This window comes from Taeniopygia guttata, chromosome 30 (assembly GCF_048771995.1).
Source record: "Taeniopygia guttata chromosome 30, bTaeGut7.mat, whole genome shotgun sequence".
Taxonomy (NCBI): Eukaryota; Metazoa; Chordata; class Aves; order Passeriformes; family Estrildidae; genus Taeniopygia; species Taeniopygia guttata.
The window spans coordinates 3664495-3684572 of record NC_133055.1 but is presented as its reverse complement, the minus strand read 5'-3'; positions in this window follow the sequence as shown (position 1 = coordinate 3684572).

Sequence of the window (20078 nt, the reverse complement as noted above, 5' to 3'; positions counted from 1 at the left end):
GCTATTTCCCTTACAAGTGTGAGTGCAGATGGTACCAAGCCTTCCTGCAATAGGAATTATTCCCCTGAAAAATCCTGAATATCCAGCCTTGTCCCTCTGCCACATGGCCACAAACCCAGGGCAGCAGGGCAGGGATGGTTCTTCAAGAGCCCCCAAGCACAGGCCTGGCTGCTCCTGGCACACTCAGCCAGCACAACTTGATCTCAGGCAGGGACCTGGGTGAAGGTTTTCCCAGAGCAGGAACAAGGGTGGGTGAGTTCCAGTAGGACAGGCTGCAGGGAATGGCCCAAGTCTGGTTCATGGCAGCCTCTCCTGACTTGTCGCTGTCCTTTCTCCATGAACAGGTGCCCATGTGCAGCCACAGCAAATGTCCAACAGCAGCTCCATCAGCCACTTCCTCCTGCTGGCACTGGCAGACACGCGGCAGCTGCAGCTCCTGCACTTCTGCCTCTTCCTGGGCATCTCCCTGGCTGCCCTCCTGGGCAACGGCCTCATCATCAGCGCCGTAGCCTGCGGCCACCACCTGCACACGCCCATGTTCTTCTTCCTGCTCAACCTGGCCCTCAGCGACCTGGGCTCCATCTGCACCACTGTCCCCAAAGCCATGCACAATTCCCTCTGGGGCACCAGGAACATCTCCTACACAGGATGTGCTGCTCAGCTCTGTTTTTTTGCCTTTTTCATCACTGCAGAGTTTTCTCTTCTGACCATCATGTGCTACGACCGCTATGTGTCCATCTGCAAACCCCTGCACTACGGGACCCTCCTGGGCAGCAGAGCTTGTGCCCACATGGCAGCAGCTGCCTGGGCCAGTGCCTTTCTCAATGCTCTCATGCTCACGGCCAATACATTTTCTCTGCCCCTGTGCCATGGCAATGCCCTGGGTCAGTTCTTCTGTGAAATCCCACAGATCTTCAAGCTCTCCTGCTCCAAATCCTACCTCAGGAAATTTGGGCTTCTTCTTATTAGTGTGTGTTTAGCACTTGGTTGTTTTGTGTTCATTGTTTTCTCCTATGTGCAGATCTTCAGGGCTGTGCTGAGGATCCCCTCTGAGCAGGGACAGCACAAAGCCTTTTCCACCTGCCTCCCTCACCTGGCCGTGGTCTCTCTGTTTTTCAGCACTGGCATACTTGCTCACATGAAGCCCTCCGCCATCTCCTCCCCATCCCTGGATCTGGCCCTGTCAGTTCTGTACTCGGTGGTGCCTCCAGCCCTGAACCCCCTCATCTACAGCCTGAGGAACCAGGAGCTGAAGGCTGCAGTGTGGAGACTGTTGATTGGATGGTTTCAGAAACATTAAAATGATGGCCAGTTTCTGAAAATCACTTGTAACAAAAGTCATCTTTGATACTTCTTGTTGAATTAGTTGTAGGGATTTTTTTTTCCTTTGTTTTACTTTTTGTCATATTGTCCACAATAAATGTAATTTTTTAGCCATTTGTCATTTTGTCTTCACCTTCCCTGTTGCCACAGACTGTGTCAATGAGGGGCTGCACTCTCGGTGGCTTTAAAGGAACTAAAGGATCTCCCAGCAGTTTTCTGCAGAGATGCCCTTTTGTTGCCTTCTCTGGAGCTGCAGCAGCAATGTCTGTGTGCAGAGCTGGGGGCAGATCAGGGCTGGCACAGCAGCTCTGCTCCTGCTGGCCACACCATTCCTGATCCAGGCCAGGAGCCATTGGCCTTCTTGGCCACCTGGGCACACAGCTGGCTCATATCCAGCCTGCTGTCCATCGGTCCCTGCAGGTCCCTTTCTGCCTGGCTGCTGTCCAGCCACTCTGTCCCCAGCCTGGAGCGCTGCAGGGGTTGTTGTGGCCAAAGTGCAGGACCCGGCACTTGGACTTGTTAAACCTCACCTTGTTGGGTTTGGGCCCTGGATACAGCCTGTCCAGGTCCCTGTGCAGAGCCCTTCTACCCTCCAGTAGTTCAACACTTCCATCCAGCTTGGTGTCATCTACAAAGATGTCCTTGGTTACATGGGTCCCTTCAGTGTCACAATGTCCCTTTGGTTGCACCAGGCCCTGCACTGTCACACTGGTCTCCTTGGTTCCAAGGGGCCCCAAAATGTGACAATGGACTCCTTGGTTCCATGGGGCTTCACAGTGTCACAATGTTCTCATTGGTGCCACAGTTTCTCAGTGGCCCCTTGGTTCCATGGGGCCCCAGGGTGTCACAAAGGCCCCATGGTTACATGAGGTCCCACACTGTCACAATGCTCTCTGTGGCTCCACAAGTTCCCCTCAGTGTCACAATGGACTCCTTGTTTCCACGAGGCCACACAGTGTCACAAGGGCCTTCCAGATTCCTTGAGGCCCCAGAGTGTCACAGTGGCCCCTTGGTTACACAAGGTCCTGCAGTGTCCCAATGTCCCCTTGGTTCCATGAGGCCCCGCAGTGTCAGAATGGCCCCTTGGTTCCACTGGGCCCTGGACTCTCCCAGTGCTCTCTTTGGTTTTGCAGTGTCACAATGGTGAAACCCCTCGGCTCCACGAGGCCCCGCAGTGTCACCATGGCCTCTGTGGTTCCACCAGGACCCAGTGTCACGGGGACTCTGTTGCCTTCATGAGAGACAACGGCGACCTGGTTGCAAGAAGACAGCACAGTAGCCCGGCCTCACCTGGGCTACTCGGGCTAACGACACACGCTGACACCAATGTGGTGGACAGTCGAAAGCATTTATTATCTTATCTCATGGGTTTAAATAGTCTTGGGGGACTTTGCTACGTCAGAGGGGGGTTGTAGAGTCTCTAGGTTAGTCGGGAGTGGAAAACTACTGGGTTAGGTGTGGTTACATGCTCTGGGGTTAATAGATAACGTGAAGCAGGGAGAAGGGGGAAGGGTCTTTCTTTCCGTCACATCCTGAGATCTTCCGTTCGCCTGTCCCTATCTACCACATCTCCCCTCCCCTTATCATATATAAAATGAGGTAGTCGTAGATATAGGCACTGGAGTGAGGTACAAACTTGTAACTTGGTAAGGAAAGGGTGGTTTGGTAAATCTGGGTAATTTTCGCAAGGCGAGTCTCGAAGGCTTTTGTGACTGACTGTGTTTGCAGTTTTTGGTTCACAGCATTTGTTGCTGGCCTATGAACAAAATGTTCGCCTGCTCTAGACGGGCCTGAACAAACGAGACTAGTTTGTTCAGCAGGCATGGTCCTATGGTAACAGCTAAAAGCAGTATTGCCAGTGGACCTACCAGGGCGGAAATTAAAGTGGTGAGCCAAGGTGATTGATTGAACCAGGATTCAAACCAGCTCTGTTGGGTTTCCCTGTCTCTCTTTCTCTGAGCCAGTCTGTCTCGGAGCTCTGCCATGGAGTCTTTAACAACTCCCGTATGATCTGCATAAAAGCAGCACTCCTCTTTCAAGACTGCACACAGTCCTCCTTGTTGCATGAACAAGAGGTCCAGTCCTCGCCTATTTTGTAAAACTACTTCTGAAAGCGAAGAGACTGATTTCTCTAGATAGGAGATGGATTTCTCGATCCTCTGCAGGTCTTCGTCGATGGTCATTTGCAGCTGAGAGAGTCCGTGCTGTTGGGTTGCGATGGCTGAGACACCTGTGGCTGTGCCAGCTGCTCCCAGGCCGAGCAGCATTGCGATAGTTATACCTGTGATTATTTCTCTTTTGTGAAGTCTGTCAGGTTCCTCGAGAAGGTGGTATATCTCTTCGTCTGAGTGGTACAGGACCCTAGGAACAATTAGAACTTGGACACAGAAATCGATAGAGTCATTAAATTTGGCAAGGAACACACAAGGACTCACTCTGGATCTCTGGCAAACCCACATCTCAGATGCGGATGGGACCACCCACTTATTGGTTTTTCTGTTGGGCTTGACAACTTTAGTGCAGAAGTTGCCTTTCTGCTTTGCTAAGGTTGCATTGCCAAAACATCTGCCCTGTCCTGTGATTTGACTCAGGGTGATTCCTCTGCGGGGAGTGTCCCATTTGCACTGGTGGGGGGCGCTGGCCGAGGAGTAACTGAAGGGGGTGTCCAAAGCAACGCCTTCATAGAAAGGGGGGTTTAATATCATAGCAAAGCTAACAGGGGTTAGTCAGGTTCGGTTTGGTTTCGTTTAGGGTTAGAAAGGTAGCTTTTAAACAGGTTGGCTATGTGGAACACGAAGGATGGGGTGTTCGCTGTGGTGACCTCTTTGAACACCTTGTTACTTGAAAGATGTTGCATGACCCACCTAAATGGCTGGTGAGGGTAGTGGCCTGGGTCGGCTTGCCCTCCGGCCACAAGCCCTAACAGCAAAATTGCACAGAGACACTGTGCATGTCTGGGTCTCACCGGTGTGGGACTCTCGGGTTTTGTCTGACGTTTTGGTGGTCCATCATCTCCCTCTGGAGCAGGGGTGTATGCATCATGGGACGGTCCACAAGCGTGTCCTGCAAACTGAAACTCACAGTTTTCCATTAATTTCGTTCTGAAGGTCAGGTTTGATTGACCTGAGTGGACACCACCTGATTCTGTCCTCTTTTTTATATGAAGCGTTATAGCTACTAATTGGGTGCTTTTCCAAGCTTGGGACGGCCCTCTCACTCCGTTCACTGGGGGGACTTCTTTGCATTGCCAGTGTCGGGGCCACAGTGCTTGGGGAAACATCGAGCAGTCTGCTCCAGTGTCTGCCCGAAACTGAAGCCCTATTACGTGGGGGTCCTGACTGCCATAAAGGCGGCATGTCCCCCACACCTTCGGGGGCTCCTTCCCTATTTTCATGGCCAGGGCCACCCAGGGATCCCGTTCTGGGGCGTCCCCTGCTGACCCTGCGGCACAGGCGCTGTCTGCGGTGGTAGTGGGTACGAAGGTACTGCGGGCTGTGTTGCGAGACTGCAATTGTGTCGCTGGCGGGGGTATGAAGCTGGCTGCCTCCTGTGGGGGTATGGGGTATAAGGGCTCCCCGCCCCACTGGGGGTTGGCATAGATGGGCCGTTTTGTATTCCCGGTGGGAGGAGGCTGGGTGCGGCCCGCACGCCCCCTCCCTGTCCGGTTTCCCTGGAGCCGGGACCTGCATTCCTTGGCGAGATGCCCTTTTCTCCCGCAGCCCCAACAGGATGTTTCTACCCAGCTGGTAAACTGGGCTGGTTCATATTGTAGTTGTTTTTTGGTGCGGCTTAGAGCTTTACTCGGTTTTGTCTTAAATCGCGTTGGCTCCGTTTCCTCCGTCTTAGAGTCCCAGCCGGCTTCCGGCAGCTCTTCCGAGCTGGCGGAGCTGCTGCCGGGCTCCAAGTCGGAAGCCGAATGCCAGCGCATTTCCGGGCCTCGGTGCCTTTTTGTCCGGCTCCGAGCTTGCTCCTTCCCGCGGGGGTGGCGCCGCTCCCTCCCCCCAGGCTTGCCCTGCCTCCTGCAGGGGGAGGTCTCTCCCTTATATGGTAGCGGCGTCAGGCATGGCTGCCGATTGGCTCCGCGCTCTCTGCTGCTCTCCTCCTCTTTCTCCCGCGCACGCGTGTCCCTGAAATCGCGCGCTTCCCGGCTTTTCATGCCAAAACTGCCCGCGCCCCGCCCCTCTCCTTGGCGGCCAGCACCATTTTCAAAGGGGTGAGGTGGCGGCGTGGTTCGGATCTCCTCCGAGCCGCGGTTTCTGCGCCTCTGGCTTCCCCTGCCAGCCCCTGCCAGAAGCATTCTGCGCGCTGCTGCACCTCCGGCAACGGGTCGTGGACCGGTGGCGGCGGGACGGACGGGGAAGCTGTGGCTTTCCGGGGGGTTTCCGCGGCAGGGACTGGCCTCTGGCCCGGGGAGGGGGGTGATGCGCCGGGCCCCCCCGGATCTCCGCTCCCGGGCGGATCGTCCTCAGGGGCGGTCTGCGCTCCCGCCCCCACCCCGAGCCCGGGTGTGACTAATAAACATGTACGCGCCACACTCCACGTCTCCTGCTTTTCTATTGTTCTGCGCGGGGCTTTCTCTACTTTGCCCCATGCTTTAAGGCTTTTGCCACTGCCTGAGGATTTCATGTCCTCGGCCAGCGTGGCTGTGCATTTTTCCCATATTCCCGGATGCATAGCATCTGGGCATTCAGTCGCCCCAAGCTCAAGCAGCCTTGCTATGGCAAGATAAAAGTCTTTGAGTGTTGCAGCATTTTTGAGAGAAAGAGGACATGAATTGTGAAAGTTGAGCTACTCCAGGCTAGGCCTCAGATTGAGGCCTGGTGGGGCCTTCAAAGCCTCTGACGCAGTTAGAAATTCAGAGCTTGTGGCGCAGATAGAAAATAGTCTTAAGGTGTTGTGGGGACTACTGGGTTGTCTGGGTGTGAGTTAGTATAGGTTTTATGGTGTAAAGTGTAGGCCGTTTTAAGGAAAAGGTAAACAATGTTAGCCTACCAATTAGAGTGTCTTTGTTTCTGTAAACTATGTAGAAGCTTATATAAACTACCGCCTGATCTTGAATAAACGGAGAACGTTGCATTAATCATATTGATTGGATGTGCGTTTGTCTTGTCCAGCTTCCCGTTTTTCTGAGATTCCCTGGCTTTAAGTGGCGCCCGGACCGGGACTCAGGAGGCTCCGAAAAGGCTGCCAAATTACTTTTAGAGTAACGGGCAGTTGGGTTTGAGTCGCGCGACAAAAATTCAGGTCCAAATCGCCTCATGGTGACGGGACCGGGATCCCAAATTCACTTTTTGTGAACGGGGATCAGGTGGAACGGAGCAGAAGTCTCCAAACTCCGAATTGGGCCGTTTCCCAACGGGAGGAAAAAGACTCTTCGCATTGTTGTTTTTTTGCGAGAGTCCGTGGAGCAGTGGGAAGACCTCGGCGTTCACAAGAGACCCGAACGGCGGGGGTGGACGTGGCTGGGGCCGGGAAGCTGGAGCGGAGTTGCTGCCTTGCCGAAGAAAAGCGAGAGCGGAGCAACCCGCGGAGGTTGAGGTAAGCCACGTGCAGAAAGAGAGGGTGAAAATTCACCATGGATGGAGATCTGCAGGCTTCAGTGCGGCTGCTCTTTCATATTCTCTCAAAGAGAGCTGAGAAAGTTAAAGAAGCCGGTTTAGAACAGTTGGTCCTTTGGGCAAGAAGCAAAGGCAAGCTGCAAAAACCTTTGCTGATTTTTAGTGAAACCGAATGGCAAGAGTTGGGGCAGCTGCTTTGGGACGCAGTCATAGAGGGCGGAAAAGACAAGAAAACACTATTGGAGCTTGGAGGTGTTTGGAAGAAAGTTTTACATACCTTACAGAGCATGGCCGCGGAGAAAAAAGCAGCGGAAGCTGCAATTCAGGCATTCGAGCAGTCCACATCAGAACAGATAGAAGCTCAAAAGCCATCTCGGGTTGAAAAATTTTTTAATGTTTGTAATATGCGGCCAGTGCGAGGGCAGAAAGCTCCAGTCAGCCCCTCTGTCAGGGATGTTGTTGCTCGTTTGGAGGGAAGCACAGAGCCAGGCGGCGCAGGGCCGGCCGGCGCGAGACAAAGCAAAAATGTGGCCGTGCCCGGAGTGGAACTGTGCTCGCAAGCGGCGGATGTTAACAGCTCGGCGGTCCCGCGGAGTGAGGCAGACCAGGAAGTGGCCCTTCCGGGTCCCTCGGGAGGCGGGGAGACACCTGAGGAGGCAGGCGGAGTTGGTGACGAAACAGGGCTGAGTCAGGAGGAGGAACTCGGGGGCGGAGACCAGGGCGGAGACGGGAGCGAGGCGGCGCTGGCCCCTCGCCCCCCCGCAGCGGCAGCGGTGGCGGCTGCCGCGGGTGCGTGCAGGCGCAGAGGAGCGGCTCGCCGGTACCCGGCGGCGGCGGCGGCGGCTAGCAGCCTGGTGCGGTTTGGAGGGGCTGGGCACCCCAATGCTAGCGGAGTGGCAGAAGCAGCCACCCAAACAACACCAGAGCGGAGCCCTGAAAATGCCAGTTCCCACTCCACCACGGTAGCTCTGCGCTGCCCCCTCCCACCGAGTTCAGATTCTGACGACTCAGAGCCAGACTTTCCTGTTGTCAATTGCAGCAGGGACACGCGATCACAGAACAAGATACAAAGACCAAATATGTTACAGAAAGAAATAGCCCGCCTTGCCACCCTCTCAAATCGTCAGGCTCCACCAGTGGAACCTTCCACTGGCCAGCAATTGGCATTGCCAGCAGTTTTAAAAAATCCATTGCAGTCCCGATGGGCGTCAGTTGTGAAAGATGCTCTTTTAGACGGTGACTGGAAAGCTGCCAGCTCCCTGGCTTGTCCTGTTATAGTATGTAATGGGAATGCCATCTGGGAGCCTCATGAGTGGAAAATCCTACAATCAGCCAAGCAGACAGTCACCACTTATGGGATCAGATCAGAAGCAGCCAGGAACATCATTCAGTATATATTCACAGCAGATGTGCTTTGTCCTGGTGATTCATCTAACATTGCATCCCTGCTCCTGACCCCTTCCCAATTTCTCATGTTTAAAAGGGAATGGAGGCGGTTGGCAATTGAAGAGGCCAACAAACACACAAATGTGGGAGACCCCTTTTATGGAGTCCAGCCAGATATGCTGACTGGGCGAGGACCATATGCAACCAATCAGGTACAACTTACCTTTCCCGTTGAAATGCATCAATTGTCACAGCAATTGGCTCATCAAGCTTTGCTTTTGGTACAAGACAAGAAAAAGTCAGCATCCTATGCCACCATAAAGCAAGGAGCCACTGAACCATTCGGACAATTTATTGATAGGCTGTCAGCTGCTTTGCAGGACGCACCTGACGTGCCACCAGACATTCAGGAACATTTATTCCGATCTCTTGCTTTTGAAAATGCTAACCCACACACAAGAACCATCTTAGCAACCCTTCCTCAAAGCTGTCCAGTCAATGAGATGCTTGTCAGAGCCACACGCGCAGAACAGAGCAACCAAGCTGCAGCATTCACCGCAACCATCCAGGATGCAATTCAACAACAAGGACACATCATTGCAGCTGCTTTATCAAGCAACAATACAAGGAGACAGAAGACGTAATGAAAAAGTATAGCAATACTGAGTGTTTTCCAAGATACCAAGAAGGATGGACATTATGCAAATCAAAGTTATTTCAAATACAATGTGGATGAAAATTACTGTAAAAAAAAAGATAGAAATGTAGGTAATGATAAGTAATGATTGTTACTAATGTTATATGAATGCTTTGAAAAGATTGTTTTAACTATTTTAAACATTTCTTGTTGATAAGCTGATCATATAATGTAAGTTGTCTGATTTTTGTGATAAGAATTATTATTAAGATGTTAAGATATTGAGGTGTTGTTTTAATATTTACAGTCAGTTTTCATATGTTTTATTGTCTTTCTAGGTGATTGATTGCAAGATGTGTTCTTTCAGGATCTTGTGTTTTTGACTCTTTAATTACTCATGTGATTTTTTTTTTGTCTAATCTTCTATGCAGCTGCAATTCATCTTCTTTTAAAATTTTTTTGTCCAAATTTTGATTCAAGATTTCAGACTTCAAATTTTCAGATTTTTGAAGAAAAGGTTTGTTGTATTTAGAGAATTTTTGTCTTGAAGGAAATTTTAGACAGGTTCAATTTTTTGATGTTTTGATAAATTTTTAATAATAAGGTTTTTTACTTATAACTGTTATTTTTAAGACTTTTGTTTTAAACCTATCTTCCAATTAGAGTTTGAGCTGTGGCCAAGCTCTGGCTCTACATGGATGGTGTGATTGACCCAGGTGTTTTCTGCATCAAAAAGTATTCAAGTCCTTTTGGCTTGACAATTTGACCATATAGGACAGCTGAGCCTCAAAGGGAGTTTTAGAGAGACATGATCCGGACATGTTTTATCCAAATCTCTGTTGTTTTAAGGTTTTTCAGCTGCTGCAGACTCTGGGATGACAATTTGATAGTGTAGCACTTGGTAACTGTGATTTTATATGTAATATTGATTGTGTATTATCTGATTGATTTTTATTTGTTGTTAGTTTCTTTACTATGTGCATTGTTTTGTTCTTAATGTGTTTTTTTTTATGTTTATAACAAAGATGTTGATATCTCAATTTCTTCATGCAAGTTTTAGGGAACAGAATTGAGAGAGGACCCTCCAGTCCCTGTGGGGGGTGTTGGGTTTGTTTGTGTTTTAACAGGTGCAGAATCTAGATGGATTTCAGTGAAGAATGTGGAACTTATCAATTGCAAGAGGGCACTGATCTCTCCACAAGTGGCTCAGAGGATGCACAGCAAAAGTGGATTGTGCAAAGATTTGTGTTTCACCCACAGAAGATTGTGGGCTTTGGGTTTTTTTTTTATAAGTGTGTTTTTAATGATGTTATAGAATTTTTTGCTAAGTTTTTATAAGTTTTAGTAATGCCTGTGATTTTTCTGTTCATCTTGCCATTGTCTTTCAATGGCAAAAGAAAAAGAGGGAGGTCCCAACGTGGATCAACAGCAATTCTACTTGAGTGAGTGTTTTTACCCATCCAACCAAGAAGTCGTGTGATGGACAGGACAGATGCTCTTGCTGCATTGATACGAAAAGGCAGAAACAGAATTTTAAAAATAGATGAAAAAGATATCAACCCGCAGTGATAACAACGTGAACAACAACAGTTTGCCTGGAACATCCCTGATGAATCCAGTTCTGATGAAAATTAATTTTGTAGAAGTACAGAAAAATAAGTTGAAATAGCAGAAGTGTGAAGTTAGATTTATCAGAAGTTAGTTTATTAGAAGTTATAGTTTATGTTTAGAATTAAGATTGTTTCCTTTATGTTAGACAGGGCATTCAAAAACCTGAGAAGAATGTGGTGGGCCTCAATGTTTTTATTAAGCAGTGTTTTGGTTGTTGAAGTATCTGGAATCCTTGACATTGACAAGAGAGAAAATATGTGGATCACTTGGGCCAAACAAACCAGGCAAGATTAATTCTGCCTGTTGTTAGCCACACCGTTTAACTCCCTTTTTATACTTGTAAAATTGGAGTCTCGTTGGGTCCCATGGCAGAGTTCAAAACTTGGACCCGAGCTCAAATAAATTTAAATAGCACTCTGGGAACGCAAGCTGTTGCATTTGTGCAAAACCTTAAATTTACTGATGACAGTTTTCAAGAATTTGGTCTTTTGGGTTTTGTCCCAGGAAATTACTGTTTGATATTTGGATCTTATGCTACCAAACCAACTCAAGAAAATGGAAAATTGACAGATGACGACACTTGGTTGTCTCCCAGATCACCATTGTATTACAACTATTCAGAATATTGTAACAATTCGACTCAATCTGTGACACCGCCAAGAGGTGGTGCAGGAAAACTGCCCCCAGGAACCTTCCTCATTTGTGGGGACCGAGCCTGGTCAGCAGTCCCTCAGAATGCTAGGGGAGGCCCATGTTATATCGGTAGGTTGACGCTTTTTGCTCCCACCATACATCAGGTTCTCGAATTGCCTCAGAAGACTCAACGAGCCAAACGCAGTGTTCTCCAAATGGACCCTAATTGTAAAGATACAGTGTCATTGTGGGGGCGTGCCTCTGTAGTAGTAGCCTCACTCTTTGCCCCAGGGGTCGCCTCATCAAAAGCGCTCACACAATTGAGAACTCTAGCCTGCTAGACAGGAAAACAAATTAATATCACATCTAAATTGATAAGTGAGCTTGCTGCAGATGTAGACGATACCCATCATGCGGTTCTACAAAACAGAGCTGCAATTGATTTCCTTCTTTTAGCACAAGGACATGGGTGCAAAGAATTTGAGGGCATGTGCTGCGTGAATTGTCTGACCATTCTCAATCGATTTATAAACAGTTAACACAATTGAAAGAACATGAGAAAAAAACTTATCGTAGTGGACACTCCATTTGATAACTGGCTCAATTCTTTAGGTTTTTTGGCTGAGTCAAAGATTTAATTTGTTTTGGTATTGTACTTTTTTTATCTTTATAGTTATTTTAATTGTTATACCGTGTTTTTTACAGTGTGTGCAAAAATTAGTTCATTGCGCCTTCACTCCAGCCTGAGTAGCTCAAAAAGAAAAAGAGGGAATTGTTGCAGCATTTTTGAGAGAAAGAGGACATGAGTTATGAAATTTGAGCTACTCCAGTCTAGGCCTCAGATTTGGGCCTTGTGGGCCTTCAAGCCTCTGACGCAGTTAGAAATTCAGAGCTTGTGGCGCAGATAGAAAATGTCTTAAGGTGTTGTGGGGACCACTGGATTGCTTGGGTGTGAATTAGTATAGGTTTTATGGTGTAAGGTGTAGGCCGTTTTAAGGAAAAGGTAAACAATGTTAGCCTACCAATCAGGGTGTTTTTGTTTTTGTAAACCATGTGAAAGCTTATATAAACTACCACCCTATCTTGAATAAACGGAGAACGCTTGATGAACCACATTGGTTTTAACCTGCGTTTGTCTTGTCCAGCTTTCCGTTTTTCTGAGATTCCCTGGCTTTAGGTAAGCTGTCTGTCTCTTTGGCCCCTCAAATTTGATGATGTTTTTTGACTATTTTGCCAATTGTGCCCCTCCGATACCTTGAATGTGGGCAGCCACGTCCTGCAACTCCCAACGCGACGGCCAATCCCGTGAGGGAATGACTGTGACGTCTGCCCCTGTGTCCAAGAGGCCATTAAGCCACTTGTGCTCACCGCCATTCCACATGTAACATGCAATCTTGGGTCTATCCTTCCCAATCACCTGGGCCTGACACACCTCGTAGATCTGCTTTGCGGTTTTCCTCCACAGGTCTTCTGGGTAGATGGGGGCCCCAGATACAGGTATGGCCTGGGCGATGATTTGCCCTTTGGGAAGGTAGACTGGCGGGTGAGCACAGTGCAGCCACAGCACCAGGTGTTTAGGGTTTGCAGGTGTCAAATTGGGTGCGATAGTGATGTCGAGTGGCGTGTATTTTGTGTCCCCAAGGACGATGTACTTACTGTGGAGTTTTCTCCAGGTCCCTGGGTCCTGTGTGTCCACTGTGACAAAGTGCCAATTGCTGTCCCTGAGCAGTAGGGGTTCGGTTAGGGCCAACCTGTATGGAGAGAAGTTGGACTGGGTGTTAAGGATGGGCCTGGGATGGTCGGGGTCCCAACCAAGCCATGCCTGTGAGATGAAATTCCCAACTCCCCCCACGCAGGCTGGTTCACCAGCTTTTGTTCCCCTATTGTGCAATTCGGTAATGTCATGTGTGGTATTAGAGTTATTGTCCTCAGGTGGGTATGCTAATGTGTTGTCCCTCCTGCCCCCTGATGTTATGTTTCCCACCAAATTTGTGTCCTCACGCAGGGAGGGACTGCACTGGGAAATTTGTTTTTTGATTGTCCCCCTGGGTTGAAGGCACCTTGCCCTTGCTGTTGGTTTTTAAAACGTAAGAAGTCCTCTTTGAGGGGGCAGTGAGATGCCCAGTGTCCTTTCTTGTTGCAGAGGTTGCAGGGCTTTCCTGGGTGGTAACCTTTGGGTGGTGGCCCAGTGAAGCGGCGTGCAGGAGCTGGGGCCGCAGATGGCGTGTGGGCTGCGGCGAAGGAGACTCTCCGTGATGACGTTTGGGGTGTCCCCTGAGGGTCCTTTGATGGCAGGGTGACCCTTTGAGCGCACACGTCCAGCATGTCTTGGAGTGTTGGCTCTGGGTCGAGGGGCAGGCTCAGCATTGCCTGTCTGCAGGCCTCATTGGCGTTCTGCAGGGCGATTTGCTTCACCATGCCTTGCCTCAATCCCTCCTCTGGAACCTGTGCTTCAGCTGCCCTGTACAACCTGTCTATGAAACTAACGAAAGATTCCCGTGTCTCCTGCATGAGAGAAAAACAGTTAACAACAGGACCACTGGATCTTAACTTAAGAAATGCTTTTTCTGCTGTCTTGGCAGTTGCTGCCAGTGCCCCTCTTGGAATCTTTTCCGCCTGTGTTGTTGCCATGTCCCACTCCCCCATCCCGCACAGATGATCAATGGTTAACATACCTCCATCGGTGTCGGAGGAGGTCTCGGCTTTTGCCCAAAGCTGGGGTAATGCATCTCGTACCTCCCGCCTCCATGCAGATTCCCATACAAAAATCTCAGCTTGAGTAAGCAAGCACAAAAACAGAGCGCGCATGTCAGCAGGGACGTACTCGTTGGAGGAAAGTGTGACTTTGAACAGCCCCCTAAAGTATTCACTTTCCCGGCCAAACTCCTTTTGGGCTTTGCAAACATCCCTAATCACAGCCTGTGGGATAGGGGCCCACTGTGCGAGGGGTCTGCCCCTCTGCAGCGGCGTGTAGGTGACCGGTGCAGCAGAAAAGGCAAGCGGGGGTTGCGGCAGATCGCGGCTTCCCCCCTCCTCCCCCCTTCCTCCTGCTCCCCCCCCCACCTCGGGAACCGAGGCGTGGGAACCAGAGGGCGGGTCGTGGGAACGGAGGGCAGAGGCAGGACCAGGGCTAGGGGGTGTGGCTGGTGTTATATCACCCTTAGGGGCAGGGTCGGAGGGAGGACTGCTGAATGATTCATTAGGGGAGGTGCCAGAAGGGGGTGGAGGGGAGGGGTGGGTGGAGAAGTCTCAGGAGTGGGAGGGGTTGGCTGTAGGGCGAAAGGGGTTGTTGGGAGACAAAGCACGGAGGGAGGGGGATGGGCATGCCATGCGGTCCCCTCCATCTTGTGCCCTGGGACAGGGAAGGGGATTATTTTGGGAAAGGTCCGAGGAAGGTTGTGGAGAGGGATCTGGGGTTTTAAAACTTACAACTTTACTACTATGGGGCAGGGCTGTACAAAGAGAGGGATTTTGGGGGGCGGAAGGGTGCAGGGCAATGCCAGCATTGTCCTGCGATGGAACCTGGGGGTTGACAGAGAGGCCAGAATCTGCCTGCGGCTGGTTTTGCCGGGATGCCTGTCTGAGAATCCCCGGGCTAGGGAGAGAGGGATAGGAGAGGGGGTTTGGGGGATTTGGGGGGCTTGGGGGGCAGCATTCGCCCTGGGGTGGCTCTGGCTTCCCTTCGCAGTTATTTTTGACAATATTTCTCAATTGGATTGCCAGACGGATGAAAATCGAGAGGGACTGGTCATCCTTTTGAGCAATTTCTTTTTCAACTCGGTCCCAGAATTGAATTTGGTACAAATTTGCCTGCGAGATGTCCTGGAAGGACTGCCAAAGCCACTGGGCAAAACGCTTAACGTCTGACTTTTTACATCTCTTTCCTCCCCCAGCTAAAATTCCTAGGATTTAAATGTAAATTCTCTCGTGCGACACAGACAATTTTGCACCCATTATGTTGATGTTAAAGTGTGTCGCGAACCTCGCGGCTGGTAAAATAACAAAAGAAAAAAAAATACCTCTATCGGAAAGCTAGGTAGCTTGCCCTTACACACTCCCTGCAGCGGGAGAAAAAATGTGGGCTCTTATCGCCCCCTTGTTGGAGAAAGACAAACCCACCCCAAAAGGAGAAGGGCGTACCCAGCCCAGGGGACCCCAGTAACTCACCACGGGTCCAGCGACGTCCGAAGGGGAAACGAAAAGTCCAGCTGCGAAGTTTTCGCCGTGGGGGGACCGAACTTCAGCGGTGCAAGCCAAAGTTGCCGGTCAAAGCCCTCTGGAAGCCCTGGCTCCTTAAAACGGAACCGCAGCTTGCAAGGGTGTTGTAGCGTCCACGAGGTAAATCCACCAGCCTCTTGGGGCTCAGCGGTCCTCAGTCCGTGGCCTGGAGCTCCCAAGCCCCACGTTGGGTGCCACAACTGCCGTAGTGCTCTCTTTTCCCCCACTTTGTCCCAGCTAGCTCCGTGGGGGGAGGCGAGCGCGGGCAGTCTCCGTCTTTTCCGGCGAGCCCTCACGGGCGTCGGCCGGGGCTACGTGGGTCTGAGAGCAGAGGCGTGTCCCGCGGCGAATAAAGGGAGAGAGACTTTTCTCTCGCAGGCAGAATTCCGGTTTATTGCAGTTTGGCTGGGAAAGGAAAAACCGAAAAGACTGCAGTGTGCCGCGCTGGAGTTTGTTTGTGCCGCCTTGCCGGTCAGGGGCGGGGTGGCGCGCTCCGGAGCTGGCCGCGAGCCAGGGGAGGCGGCGCGCGGGGCTGCGGCGCGGTGGCCGACTCACAGGGGTGCTGTGGCGGGAGCGGCAGCAGCGGTCGTGGAGCGGAGCAGCTGCAGCAGGGTCGTCCGGAGTGGCGGCGGCGGCAGCGGCAGCAGCAGCAGCACGCGGGGGCAGGCAGAGAGAAAAGCCACGGCGGGGGAGCGGGGCGGCAGCAGCACGCAGTGGCCAGGCGAGAGAAAAGCCCGGGGCGTCCCCAGCCCGCAGGTTAAGTACCGAACAGGGGAAACCCGGGGCAGCCAATGGGGTAACGCCATGGGGAGTCTGAGGGCAGTGGGGTGCAGGGGTACATCCAATAGGGGATGGACAGGTGGAGGGTCCCAGGGCATCTGCCGACCCCGCCGCGTGACTGACAGATGGCCTGAGATGTAAACACAATGACTCTGCACTTTCCTGGGAAGGCAAACCGCGGGGACAGATGGGAAAACCCGGGGGGTCGCTACAGAGCGCGGGGGGGTACATGGAACAAAATTATACATAATAAAACATATAATAACACAATTCCACACCTGAGGGACACCTGAGGGACACCTGAGTGACACCTGGCACACCTGAGTGACACCTGGCACACCTGGGCACAGGTACATCACACCTGAGTAACACCTGAGTGACACCTGAGTGACCCCTGGGAACAGGTAACGTTACACCTGGGGACGGATGTCACACCTCGACACAGGTGATGTCACACCTGGGTGGGTGCAGGGACACAGAGCCACCTGTGCAGGGACACGGTGATGTCACGTGTATGACATCATAGCACCTGGGGGATGAGACAGCTGGGGAGGGGGGGAACATCACAACATCACAGCTGCTGAGGTGACACACACAGCAGGAGCCCCAAGGAACACCTGGATCCCCCCAAATTACACCTGGGACACCCCCAAAACCACCTGGAAATGCCTCAGGGACACCTGGATCAACCCTGGGACATCTGAACTTCCCTCAAGGACACCTGGATCCCCCAAAAAACCACCTGGGCCTACCCAAAAACCACCTGGACCCACCCAGGATCTCCTGGACCCAACAGGGACAGCTGGACCCTCCCCCCTGAACTCCCTGGGACCCCACTGAAACTCACCTGGATCCCCCTCTAAATCCACCTGGGACCCCCAAAATGCACCAGGACTCCCCCAAAACCCACTTGGACCCACCCAGGAACACCTGGGATCCCCCAAACTCATTCGGACCACCCCAAAGCCCACCTGGAGCCCCCCAAAATCACAGGTGTGGTCCTGCTCCCCCACTCCCCTAGGTTTGAATTTTTGGGTCGATTTGTAGCGATTTTTGGTTTCCATTGATAAAAATCTATCCGGGGGCGGGGCCAAGGCTCATTTGGGGTGGAGCTTCAGGAGGGGGCGGGGCCAGAACCCGGAGCTGGGAACTGGGAAGGGCGGGGCCTGAGGGGGCGGGGTGCCTGGTGTGCGTGTCCAGCAGCAAGAGGCAGGGCCAAAACACAGGGCGGGGTCTAAAGAGGGCGTGGTCAGTGTTTGGGGGTTCGTCCTGCCCACTCCCACCCCCCCAAATTCCCCCGGACCCTCCCTCACCGCCCCTTACCCACCCATGGGACACACCCCGAAACCTCCCCAGCCCCTCCCCCCTCGGCCCCCCCGAGCTGTTTTCACCTGGCAACCCCCAAATCTTTGGGAATTCTCACCTGGGAGCCCCTAAAGCTCACCTGCACCCCTCCAAAATCTCCTCAGGACCCCGCAAACCTCACCTGGAACCCCCCAAACCTCACCTGAGATCTCCAAACCTTTCCTGGGATCCCTAGACCTCATCTGGGCAGCTAGGAAACCCCAAATCCTTAGAAATTCTCATCTGGAACCCCCAAAACCTCACCTGGGACCCCCCCAAAGCCTCACCTGGGACCCCCCAAACCTCACATGGGACTCCCCAAGCCACACCTGGGACCCTCTAAAGCTCACCTAGGACCCCCCCCAAAATCTCCTCAGGACCCCCCAAAAGCGGCCAAAGGTGGGGCAGGGCCGGGGCGATGACGTCACCTCTTCCTGTTTCCCCTCTATGGCCGCACCGCGTTCCCGCGTGTCCCCAACTGTCCCCGGCCGTGTCCCCTCCCCGGAGTGTCCCTAGCGGCCATGGAGCCCCGCAAGGTGCGATAATCCCGGCGGGGGGGCGGGAGGGGACAGGGGAACACAGGGGTGGCAGAGGGGTGGAGAGGACAGGGCGGGACAGTGGGAGACAAGAGGGTGACAAAAGGGACAGAGAGGACAGCAGAGCCCTCCAGGGAGGGGACACACGGGACCACAGGAGGGCACAGGGGGCAATGTAGGAGGCCACAAGTGCCACCAGGCCCCTGACACTTCTCCTGTCCCCTCCCCAGCTGTCCCCCCACCAGGTGCTGGAGGTGATGGTGGCTGTGGTGGCCACACTGGGCGAGCTGGTGGCCACCCTGAGAGAACTGATGGCCACCGTGGCCAGGCCGCACAGGGACGTGCTGCTGGCCGTGTCCCCAGAGTTCCTGTGGGTGGCTGTGGGGACCTTGATCTTTAACCTCCAGGACGCCCTGCGCCACTACCGTGTCCCCTCCCTGGGCCACCGCCCTGTCCCCTCCCTGGGCTGGACGCTGGCCAACCTCGGGGACACCCCAGGGACCACCTGGGCCTGTGTGAGAGCCCTGGCCAGCGCCAGGCGTGTGCTGGACAGGCTCATGGACAGCTGGGCCCGGCTGGCCAAGGCGGCCACCGAGCTCCGCGACGCCTGCAGGGATGCGGCCACCGGGAGGGGACAGAGGCTGGAGCTGTACCTGGGGCTGCTGGGGGACTTGGTGGCCACGTGTGATGAAGCCACCGCGTTCCCCCAGGAGCTGCAGCGCCGGCTCACGGATATCAAAGCTGCCCTGGAGGGGACAACGGAGGTGTCCTGATTTCCGTGCGGCCTTGGTGGCCACAGCGGCCGAGGCTGAGCAGCTGTGGGAGGCCAGTGCCCGCCTGGCCACGCGTCACCTGCTGGGGACACTTGGGGACATCAACACCCTCTTCTTCTGTCCCTCTCCTGGCCACGGTGGCTGTGCAGTGGCCGAGCGGTGCCAAAGAGCCATGGAGGACATCCCGAGGCTGCTGTGCACAGAGCAACATCACCACTGGGCCGTCATCAGGCGGGTATCACCTCTGCAGAGACTCGGGACATTCTGAGGGCACTTTGGGAGCACTTGGGGACACTTTGGGAAGGTGTGTGGCGACGCTGGTGGGGGCGGGGGGGGTGAACGAGCCTCCCCTCAGTGCCTTGCAGGAGACCCGGCTGTGATTTGGGGGCCGGGGGGGTCCCCAGGCAGCCCCCGCTGCTGAGCACTGACCCTGCCCTGGGGGGTGCCGGGACCCCCCAAAAACCGCACCCTCACCCCCTTCAGTGCCCCCGAACCCCCCTTGAGAACTGACCCCCCTCACTGGGCACTGGTACGAGTGGGGACCACCTCTCGGTTTTCTGGGGGTTGAGATGACCCCGAGATTGTGAAAAGTCCTTTTCTCCCAGCCCGCGCGGGCAGAGAAGGAGTCGAGATGCGGAGCTTTGCTTCTCAGGGCCGTTTATTTTCCCTTTTCTCTAACAGCTTTGTCCGCTCTGCTGAGCTCTGTCTAGCAGGTCGGTCTGTGGCAGTCTCCCTGCCCTCAGGGCGCTCTTTGCCTTCTACACTAAAAACTACCTGTACTGTGTTTACAATAACGTGCCAATATCTATCATTTATGTTGGACAGTGTGTCTCTACCTTCAACCAACAGAAAAGTGTCACCATCACAGCAAGACATGGAGGGCAAAAAGAAGGAGAAGAAGGTTAGGACACACCCAGATCCCTCCACCTTGTCCCATTGAACCCCGTATTTTAAAATGTTAAAATTCTACTTTTCCACCCTGTGTTAATATACCTACCACGCTACTCAAACCCTTGTGCCTTGTAATTCCCCATACAAAGTTGGCAATTTTCTCCAGGGGCTAAAACCAAAGCCACCGGTGTTCTTGACACCATGTCAAGGTCTCCGAGGCCCCTGCCAGGGTCTCGAGCCATCCAGGCAGCCAGAGGGATGTCCTGGATTCTGAAACCCCCCAATTACCGAGCAGTGGGAGCCCCACGGGCACTGCCCCCCACTCACCAAGCACCGGGATAGGGACCGGACCCCCCTCGAACCCTGGGAACCCCACAAGCACCGGGAC